Raw genomic sequence first — 10927 nt, 5'->3', positions numbered from 1 at the left:
ATATTTTCAATCGATTGTGTTAAAATTCAAAGGTGCCGGCACAAAGATCTGTCAAGGACAAACAATCGCAGCAGCAAGACGGCATCAAGTTGCATTGACAAGGTTGGGTGGACGTGCGTACATCATAGGGCATAGGGCACGACTAAGATCTTCCCTCCCTGTATCTTTACTAGTGCTTAATTTCAAGTTGGGTAGGTATGTTCGTCCGTCCGTCACCCCAACTGCGATCTCCCCACCCTCGAGTCCCCGACGCAGACGAAAAAAACCGGAACCCCCCGGACGGAAGGAAAACACGAAAAAAAACGGAACCCCGCACGGAAGGAAAAAAACCTCCGGAAAGCTTCTTCGATCCACGCGTCACGTGTAACCCTAGCTCCAGCCCAACTCTGTGCCGCCGGACGCAGAGCCGCCCCACGCTGCCTAGCCCGATCAAAGCCGCCTCCCTTCTCGCAGTCGCACCTGAGCCGGTCGCCTTGGATCAGAGCCGCCTGCCCCTGCTTCCCTTCTTCTTCGCCTTGGATCAGGTGCGGCCTCTCCTCCTCCGCAACTTTCTCTCCGGCATCGCTCCTCCTCCTCAACTCTCCCCCACCAGTCTCTTCTTTCTCTCGGGTCTGGATCGAGCCAACCCCGTGTGCTCTGCCTCTTCCGCTCCCCATGCCGATGATGATGGGGCGTTCTCCTCCGGCAGGGGCGTCTCCTCCACGAGTACTGGGGCTAGGGCGCCGGCGGCGAGACACACAAGTGGGCCCACTGAGCGGACGCCCTGATGGCTCGGTACATCAACGACGTTAGGGTAATTGAGGGCTTTCTCCACCTTCTCGATTACAGGATTACTCTGTTTTGTCTGATTTGTTTGCTCCTTTCGCTCCTGCGTGCAGGAGAAGTTTGACAGGTACGACGGTGGCGGCGGTGGGTACCCCATGGCGGCAAGCGGTGGGTCAACAGGCACCAGCCAGACGCAGCACAACGAGGTGATCCACCTTTTCTGAATGCTTATAGACTGTCATTATGGAAGCATCCGAAGAATCGAGTATAGTATAGTTGTTTAGCATGCGAAGTCACACGTACAATACCATATTGGAATTATGGTCTTCTTCACAGCAGGTTGTTATCCAGGGATTCCCAAGGCCTCCACTCGAAGAGATGATTAACTACTTGGAAGTTGTCTCTTCAATTTTTAGAAGCATCGAATGTTTCCGCTATCCGCTATAGGTCCTGATTGTTGGTACATGTCTGATGTAATTCTAGGATCTAAAAGATGGATAATTTTCATAGGCCAGCTAACTTTGTGATAAATGAGTATTAATGACATCTGTCTCTTTATATTATCATTATTTGTTTCCAGAGTATTTTTTTTCAAGATTATTGCTGCTATTGTTGTATGCCTTGAAAGGATAGCTGCTTGAAAGATGGAGATTGTGTATGAGGCTAACCTTCATATTTTTGTAAGTTATGATCTGGTTTGATATGTTTCTCTTCGTGTTCTACATTTATTAGCACATATAGTAGTTTGTATTTTTTTTTTGTATGGACCTGGTTGCGGAAAAATCACTTGATATTTTTGTATATAAAAGGTGATACTAAGGCATCTACTTCTAAAATTTATCAGATGAGACACTGTGTGCAAGATTATCAGAACCGACATTTTATATAGCTTGATATGTTTGGAGTACTGTCAAACTGGGCGGAGCTGATTAATATCATCAATGGAGTATTGCTTACCTTGTATTAAAAATATGCAAATATCAAGGAGAAAATGGTCTGCTTTATTTCTTCTTCCTCTGTACGTGGTTTTTATTTTGGGACAAGATTATTTTATTTCTTTTGATGGTGGCTTCTGTAAGGATAGATATGCAACTGTAATACATGAATGAGAAGTATCATTTGTTTTATTTCACCTTCCTCTGTTGGTGTTTCTACCTCTACTTTACAGAGAGCGACATTTGGTTCTCTTCTCCATTCATCTCATGGAATCAATACAGAACCTGTTATGTATGACATTTTTTGTTTCTTAAGGGCAAGTCCACTTCAGATCATACATGTACAGCAACATGGTTTCACTCTTGAGAAAGTTTGACTGCAGATAAGCAGAAGCACATGTGCGGCTCGCCGGCGAATGACAGCGTCAGCTGTAGGCATCCAGGCGACGCCCCGGAAAGATGCAATGCAATTTAGCTCTAGGATTTGAGTCTTGTAGTGAACTAGCTAGAGCACTTATTGGTTCATAAGATGGTTTAATCTGTGCTAAATATAGTTCAAATGCCGATGATATTTGCAGTCGGTTTTCACCTCACGAAACGTGAAAACATGTGGGATAGATTATGATTTAGAATCTTGGTTTATAAGATAGTTTTGTTTGAATGACTTGTACTTAGCTCTTTGCACCACAGAAATGACATTTAATTTACTCACTGTTGCTCTTACAGATTGTCATCTGATCATGAATATCTCACCGTCAATCTGAATAATGCAGGCATACAATTACAGTGAGCTCCTGTCTTAAGCACTATCTGGCCGTGTGTCCTTCAAATACTGTAGTTGAAGTTCTGCGATATATTTTTCTGAACCTGTAACACTTGATTTTGAGATAAAGAGATGGGCTAATGAGAAGGAAGACAACATGAAACCCCTGTTATCAAGATTTCAGTATGTTAACATGATGTTTCCAGAATTGATATATCTTAACTTTTGTGCTCTTCTTGGCAAACTAATATTTTTCTGAGCCCTACAAAACATGGCCAAGCCATGGTTCTTGTTAACATATTACTTTTGCTCTACAATGAGATGACTTCAAATTTATCAAACAGTAAGAGATTTGTGGTTAAAGTGTAACTTAAATATGTGGGTCCTAGATATCAGAGCACTTCAGTCCTAACACAATTGACATGGCACTTTATGAGAGTGATAAGGTGTGCTTAAAAAACTATCTTGGTGTTTCGGAATGACCAAACTTTGAGATATGCATAAACCAGTAGGAAGAGATATGACTAGCGGTAGTTAATCATTAACGGCAAAATGAAGAGATAAGATTAGCGGTAGTAATAATAACATACTCTTTCTGTTCCTTAAATTAGGATGTATATTGTTTCCTTTGACACAACTTTTGACCAAGAATTAGTCTATAAGTATATATATTTTTTGAAATAAATTAGATATCATTGCATTCATATAAAAAAATACTTGTTTTTTTTAAACAAAAAAAAAATACTTGTTTATGATAATGATTTGTATCACATAAGTCACACGTCGATGGAGTAATTCTTGGTAAAAAAAAATACCTTAACACTGAGTCACTGACCGTCCAAGCACTAGCTAGGACTTTGTAATTGTGACACTATTATGTCGTCAGGGTTACAAATGTGTCTCGCACCAACACTCTTTTATCTTTTTAATGGACTTTTTAGTTGTAACTGTATCTCCAATCTTCAGTGTTCCACTTACTTACGGCCGGTTGTCTCATGATCTGCCACCCTTTGCATAAAAATTCAACTTTGATCATGCACGTAGGCAAAATATATAAATGGTGAGGGTCCACACACAAAGAAAAAAGAGAGTCCAATAGAAGATTTATAATGAAAATAACGCTCCGATTACTAGATCCGCATAGGAGCCTGCAGCTCTTTTTCAGTTATCCTTGAAAATGGTAAGTAAGTACCTTGATACAAATACGCCTGATCATAGTATTCTGAAGATGGAGTACAGGGAGGATCAGTCATCTGTTAACACCCTACCAAATGGTATGGTTACCAAAAGAATGGGGGGGGGGGGGGGGGGGGATTATTTTTCAGACAATTGCAAGAGACATACACCTAATTAAGCAGAAATCAGCCTAAACTGTTTTCTTTGTTCAGCTGCGAGGACCACTAGGCGGCAGACAGTATGTGCACTGGCATCCCTTGGGTGTACACTCTCCCACGGAGATACGTCCGCCTATGGCGCCTGAGCAGTCCTCATTGCATTTCGGGCCGTTACAAGCGCCAGGTATGGGCGGGAGCACCTTGCAGTCCAAGGGTACCGCCCTGGCACTATCTCCTTCCTTTGCCATCGCTACCTTCGTCGCCACGTCTATTGGATGGATCCACGAACAAAGAAACAAAGGCGTATGAGAAGATGGCTAAGAACTAAACTGATAATTATATACGGACATCCGGCCGGCATACCTGAGCAGAGCAGCACAAGGGCGAGGGCCAGCAGCATCGTGTAGAACGACCTCATCCTGAGGTTGTTTGGGAAGTGCTGGATGGTGAAGGTAACAGTCGTAGGAAGAGCTGACTGCCTTGCGTGGCCTGTGATGAAGAGCCAATTGCTTTGGCGTGCCTTCTTATAAAGGAGAAATGTGCGTGCAGTTTTGGAAGCATTTTACTTGGCTGATTCGGATGGATTGTAATCATGGAAGGCTTTTAAGTAGCGTACTACTATCTGATCTGTATTATAATTACACGTTATTGTGTTTCCAAAAGTATACACATTTTAGTTTTGTGTTAAAGAAACAGCATGGCGGCCAGCAAGCAAGTAACTGATTGCGTCAAGGGGCAAAATCGCTCTTAGCTCACGGGAGTCCCCTCGTTAATCCTGGATGATGAAAAAGGAAAGTGCCTATCAGAACGGGACGGAGGAGTTTATGATTTTCCCTGAATATAAGATGTTCTAATTTTGTCCATATCAAACTTCTTAAAGTTTGACCAACAAGTTTCTAAAAAAAAAATCTACCAACGTCCAAAATATCAAATAAGTATACCACAAAGATATATCATGAAAGATTTAATATAACTAATTTAGAGTTGTAGATGTTGGTACATTTTTTTATATTGTCAAACTTTAAGAAAATTCGTGAGGAATAGAATTCTCCAAAATTCATACAAGTCCTTAAGTCATAGAGGCCCTTGCAATAGAATCCTCTAATTCATAGACATATAGGCCCTTGGAGTGAATATATCTTGAATATACTATTCATTTTTTTCTTAAGTTGTGAATTAAATATAGATTTCATATTCTGTAGCGTAGAAGAAAAATGTTATATAAGTGTTGGTAAAAACATCAGTTTTTGTAACTTCCTTAAAAAATATGTTGATGTATTACAGTTGGTTCGCTTCGTTTTGTCTCTCCTACGCGAGAAGAGATGATTTTGGTTTTTTGACATCATTTTTCTTGGCCCGCAAAGATTTACAACCAATTGTGTTTTTTTAGCAGCACAACCAATTGTGTTAATGAATAACAAAAGTAGGGAAGTGGTCAGGGGCAAAAAAACAAAAAAGACTAGCCAAGAAAAACATGAATCTCGATGAACAAACGGACGGCCGAGAAATCAGCTGCTTTTGTCACAAAGAAAAAATTGTTGCCTGCTATAGCAATTTCGTTGTGTGAAAGCGAAGGTCCATCGAGGACGAACAAGTAACAACGCAGCAACAAGACAGCATCAAGAACTTGCCTAAATCATACTTTCTCCGTCTCGTGTCGCAATTTTATCCAGATACGCTTCATGTATAATAGTGTGTATGCACATGCGTATATAAATTTTTACGTGCAATTATAAGTATTATTTGAGCATCAACTTTATGCGCAGTTCTAAAAATTGCAAGTGAAATTTTATGGGCGATCTAAAAATTGCAGGTGAAAGTTTATGCACGATTCTAAAAAATTGCAGGTGAAATTTATGCGCGATTTTAAAAATTACAGAAAAATACAGGTGAAATTTGATGTGCGATTTCAAAAATTCACGATTCTAAAAATTAAAAGTGAAATTTTGTGGCTGAGAGCGCACGGATGCAGGGATGCATGAGCCTGCCGGATGCAAGAGATACGACGCCAATAAGGAAAAACAATAAAAAAAATAAATCAAAGGTATAAATAAAAACAAAAAACAACAAAAGAAACAACACAAAAATGGACTGCAGGAGATGAACCTCCGACCCGCATGCAAGAACGAAACAATGCTAATCACAAACCTCTAAACCAGCTAGGTGACGTAGGCAACATGCAGTAGTTGGACCACCTTTATGTCTGATACAGACGACTGCTCCGTAGCAATCTCTTAAAAAAAAATTCTTCTGTTTCCAACTTAATATCCACCTTTGTGGCTCCATATTTGCTGATTTGTTGTATCACGTGTCCTACTCGTTGTTTCCAACTCTTTGCATTCCATTCCCGTGCCGATCGACATTCGAGCCAGACGAACTCAAGCGGACATAGTTCATCAATTCCCATATGTCTTTGCGTGTGGCTGGGCCGTCCAGATGCATACAAAATTACCGTGGACAAGATTAAGCCTTGAACGCGTAATATTTAAGTTTATGATCTAGTTTTTGATTAGTAATTATTTTTGGTTTTCTCAAATATCATCATCTAGGACATATGCATCCAACCAGTCGCGGAGCCAGGATTTTCAAAATGGGTATACACAGTTCAGTCATTTTTTTTCACATGACTACATTAACACGGAATTTTACAACAAGGATCGAGAAGAATAGAAGCTCGCCAGCTGGCCGCTTGTGTGTGCGTGTTCACCAGGCGAGATGCGAAACCGATGGGTCGCTGCCTGCCTGCTTCGCACCGAACAGCCAACTGGGCAAACCGGAAAAGTAGATTAATTTACAAAGGCCCTGAATGACCAGGAGCCAGTCAGCCAGGACGTCCCAGCTTTGATATTGGGGAAGTGAGAGCTAGGAATGCATAACATTTCTTTTTCTATTTCTGTGTGGTACATACATGCATATGTACTTATTTATTTTTGGCAAAAATTATGGGCAAAAATCATGGGTATGGCTTGCATCCCCAGGCATTACTGTAGCTCCGCCCCATCCAACGTTGATTAATTACTCCCTCCGATCCATAATATGTGTATCAGATTTTGTACTAATTTAGTATAAAATTGTAATAAGTCTAAAACATTTATTATGAAGCGAGTATCATTTTGATATACCAAGAACAATGAGTCCTAGTTTCGTCCGGCCCCTGAAATCTCAGGTTCGGGCATGAATGTTCCACTTATTTGTGTTGTCTCATGTTCTGCCACCCTTTGCATAAAAGTTCAAATTAGAGCATGGAGATAGGCACTTCTGCTTCAGTTTTTTTTCTAAGACGGGACTATTAATAGTATGGCTTATCCTATATATACTTAAAGTGAGGAAAAATCCTTACGGATAAACTAGGAAACATCCTTAAGCTACACGTAAGGTCCTGTTTGTTTAGGCTGCGGCTGTGACAGAAGCGACTGTGGATTGGCTAAACTACCAAAGCTGTTGTAGTGGGGAAGCGGCTGTGACCAAGGTTGGCCGTTTGGCAACATAGCTATGGAGTAGCTGGGAACTAAGAAAATACCTGAAATGTCCCTATGTTGCTAAAACGATACTATATAGCAAGCAACACACATATGTAAATGCATAAATGTGCACACTAAAAATAATAAAAAATCAGCAGTTCATATAGACAAGTGTTGTTCATATTACTAAAATATTTAATAGTCTATCTTTGTCAGGAGATTACAAATAGTAGGCAATTCTATTGCGCATGGTGTTCATGTTCGAATTTGGAACGTCCTCTCGCCAATCGATGGTGTAGCACGTTCACCCCAAGGCATGTGTGCAAGAAAAAAAAAATTGGATCCATCCATACGTGCGGTAGCAGCAGTACGAGCTAAGCTGGCACATCAATGCTATCAATGCGGTGGTTAATCACATGGATCAATGGATCAGGAGCTAATACTCCCTCCATTTCACAAAGAATGGCGTCCATACTTTTCGAGGTCGAACTTTGACCAATAATTAGACCAATTGTATGTAGATTATATGTTACTTATTTTATATCGTTGAAAAAGTTTTTGAAATACGAATCCAATAATATAATTTATGTAACACATAAGCCTCAAATCATTAGTCTAATTGTCGGTCAAAACAAAATCTTGAAGTGCGTGCGTGCATGCCATTCTTTGTGAAATGGAGGGAGTACTCTCTCTGTTCCAAAATACAACGTGTATAAATTTTTCTAGGAAATTCTACAATACAGCTCATTTTCTCTTAGTACCAGCATCCGGTCAATAACTACTCACATCCATTTAGTATTAACCTAATATGAGTGGTTATGCACTAGAAACGAGAATTGCATTGGTCCAAGTACACAAATATATACGAGATGTATTTTGAAATTGGGAGAGCACTAAGTAAAAACTTGATATGGTCATGATCACCATGTATCAATTTCATGGGAAGATCGGACCACCCCGGTCATATCAGAACTAGTACAAGCGCAGGCCGTGCGGCTCGTTTCACTGTCACGACGGACCAGGCGGGGTGCGCAGAGGTAGCCGTCCCGGCACCGCTCGCGATGACGATGGGATCGAGCGAGATGCTGAGAATAGACACGGGGAGAGAGAAATAACGGGCTTGACTCACTAGGCGGTGGCATCTCCCAGGTAAATTTCACCAACTATTTTGGAGCAGCAGACGTGGGTTTCTCGGGAAGCCCTGAAAGTACTTCCTCCACGTGCTTTAACCCATATAACAAAAATTGGTTTTTCGGTTGGGCTTCAACTTTTTTATGTAGAAAGCTGCTCTGGAACGCCAAGCAAACGGGCCTTAGCATTGGTGTTCAAGCCTTCATATTTTCTTCAATTTTGAGGGTTCACCACTGCTTGATGAAACTCTTCATCCATGGGACAAAGTATCTGAAATATTTAATTTGCACATTGCTCCTTTAACCAAATTGTCATTAATTATCAAGACCCATACGGAGGCACATGATTCCCTTTCAATCATCCAGACTATTTTACGTGCAATTATAAGTATTATTTGAACATCAACTTTATGCACGATTCTAAAAATTGCTGGTGAAACTTTATGCGTGATTCTAAAAATTACAGGTGAAAGTTTATGCACGGTTCTAAAAAATTGCAGGAAAAGTTTTATGCGCGATTTTAAAAATTACAAAAAATTGCAGGTGAAATTTGATGTGCGATTTCAAAAATTCACGATTCTAAAAAAATTGCAGGTGAAATTTTGTCGGCTAAGAGCGCGGATGCAGGGATGCTTGAGCTTGGCCGGATGCAGGAAATACGACGCCAACAAGAAAAAACAATAAAAAAATGAATCGAAGGTATAAATAAATAAAAAAAAACTACACAAAAATGGACTGCAGGAGATGACCCTCCGACCCGCATGCAAGAACGAAACAATGCTAGTCACAAACCTCTAAACCAGCTAGGTGACATACGCAACATGCAGTTGGACCACCTTTATGTCTGATACAGGCGACAGCTCCGTAGCAATCTCGTAAACAAAATTTTCTTCTGTTTCCAACTTAATATCCACCTTTGTGGCTCCATATTTGCTGATTTGTTGTATCACGTGTCCTACTCGTTGTTTCCAACTCTTTGCATTCCATTCCCGTGCCGATCGACATTCGAGCCAGACGAACTCAAGCGGACATAGTTCATCAATTCCCATATGTCTTTGCGTGTGGCTTCGCCGTCTCGCGGGCCGTCCGGCCAGATGCATACAAAATTACCGTGGACAGGATTAACCCTTGAACGCGTAATATTTAAGTTTATGATCTAGTTTTCGATTAGTAATTATTTTTGGTTTTATCAAATATCATCATCTAGGACATATGCATCAAACATTGATAAATACATGCATATTACTCCCTCCGATACATAATAAGTGTCTTAGTTTTTGTACTAATTTAATACAAAATTGTAATAAGTCTAAATAAACACTTATTATGAATCGGAGTGAGTATCATTTTGATATACTAAGAACAATGAGTCCTAGTTTCTCCCGGGCCTGAATGTTCCACTTATTTTCTGTTGTCTCATGTTCTGCCACCCTTTGCATAAAAGTTCAGATTGGAGCATGGAGATAGGCAATATATATAAATGGTGAGGGGCCACACACGAAGAAAAGAAAGAAACAAATAGAGGAATTATAAAAATAACTCTCCGATTGCTAGACGACCAGCATACGATCCTGCAGCTCTTTTTGAGTTATCCTTGAAAATGGTAAGTATCTTGATGCAAATACGCATGATCATAGTGCTCGGACAGATGGAGTACATGGAGGAGTAGTCTATGTTGACCGTACCAAGTGGTACGGTAAATTAAAAATGAGGATTTATTTTGCAGACAATTGCAAGAGTCATACACCTAGGCGGTTTTCTTTGTTCAGCTTCGAGGACCACGAGATGGAAGACAGTAGGTGCACTGGCATCCCCCGGCAACACACTCCCCCACCGCGATACCTCTGCCGAAGGCGTTTGAGCAGTCGTCATAGCATTTCTTAGGGTCACAGGCGCCGGCTTTGGGCGGGAGCACCTTGCAGTCCATGGGTACCACCCTGGCACCATCCCCTTCCTTTGCTATCGCTGCCTTCGTCGCCACGCCTATGGAACCACGAAGAAAGAAACAAGGCATATGAGAAGATGGCTAGGGATTAAACTGAACATGTGTTATTACTTCTGCCTACGTATAGTACGTAAGTAAAGTATATATGGACATTCGGCATACCTGAGCAGAGTAGCACAAGGGCGAGAGCTAGCAGCATCGTGGAGAAGAAGGGCCTCATCCTGAGGTTATCTGGGAAGTGCAGGGGTATCGTTGGTTGTGAAGGTAACAGTCGTAGGAAGAGCTTAACCTGCTTGTCTGGCCTGAGCCAATAGCTTTGACGACATTGCTATTTATAATGGAAATGTGCCTGTTTTTTTTTCTTTTTTGAGGAAATGTGCCTACAATTTATTCGGATGGATCGCACTCAAGGAAGGTTTTAAGCGTAGGAAGTTACTACTATACAATCAATAGGATAAGGCTTTTAGAGTAGGAAGGTACTACTATATAATCAATAGGATAATTATACGTTTATTGTGTTTTTTAGGGGAACATTTATTGTGTTTCCAAAAAATGTATAAGTTTATCGTGTTAGAAGAAACAGTTATGGCAGCG

General features: G+C 40.8%; 2 long non-coding RNA genes across 4 annotated transcripts; one reads left to right on the top strand and one right to left on the bottom strand.

The window, feature by feature from the left end:
* Positions 1–299: 299 nt before the first annotated feature.
* Positions 300–2726, top strand: LOC112270125. 3 transcript variants are annotated; one of them, XR_002962480.1, is made up of 5 exons: positions 300–524; positions 689–793; positions 879–971; positions 1105–1445; positions 2474–2726. It is a non-coding gene; the product is annotated as an uncharacterized LOC112270125 (long non-coding RNA). The 3 variants fall into 3 exon arrangements; XR_002962481.1 differs by lacking the exon at positions 2474–2726 and adding an exon at positions 2084–2416; XR_002962479.1 differs by lacking the exon at positions 2474–2726 and having other exon boundaries at positions 306–524; positions 1105–2411.
* Positions 2727–9976: 7250 nt separating this feature from the next.
* LOC112270176 lies at positions 9977–10628 on the bottom strand. Its single transcript, XR_002962561.1, has 2 exons — positions 10496–10628; positions 9977–10371 (listed from the first exon to the last, which is right to left on the bottom strand). It is a non-coding gene; the product is annotated as an uncharacterized LOC112270176 (long non-coding RNA).
* Positions 10629–10927: the final 299 nt, after the last annotated feature.

Source organism: Brachypodium distachyon, chromosome 1 (genome assembly GCF_000005505.3).
Source record: "Brachypodium distachyon strain Bd21 chromosome 1, Brachypodium_distachyon_v3.0, whole genome shotgun sequence".
Classification (NCBI taxonomy): Eukaryota; Viridiplantae; Streptophyta; class Magnoliopsida; order Poales; family Poaceae; genus Brachypodium; species Brachypodium distachyon.
This window is presented reverse-complemented; position numbering and strand designations above follow the sequence as displayed.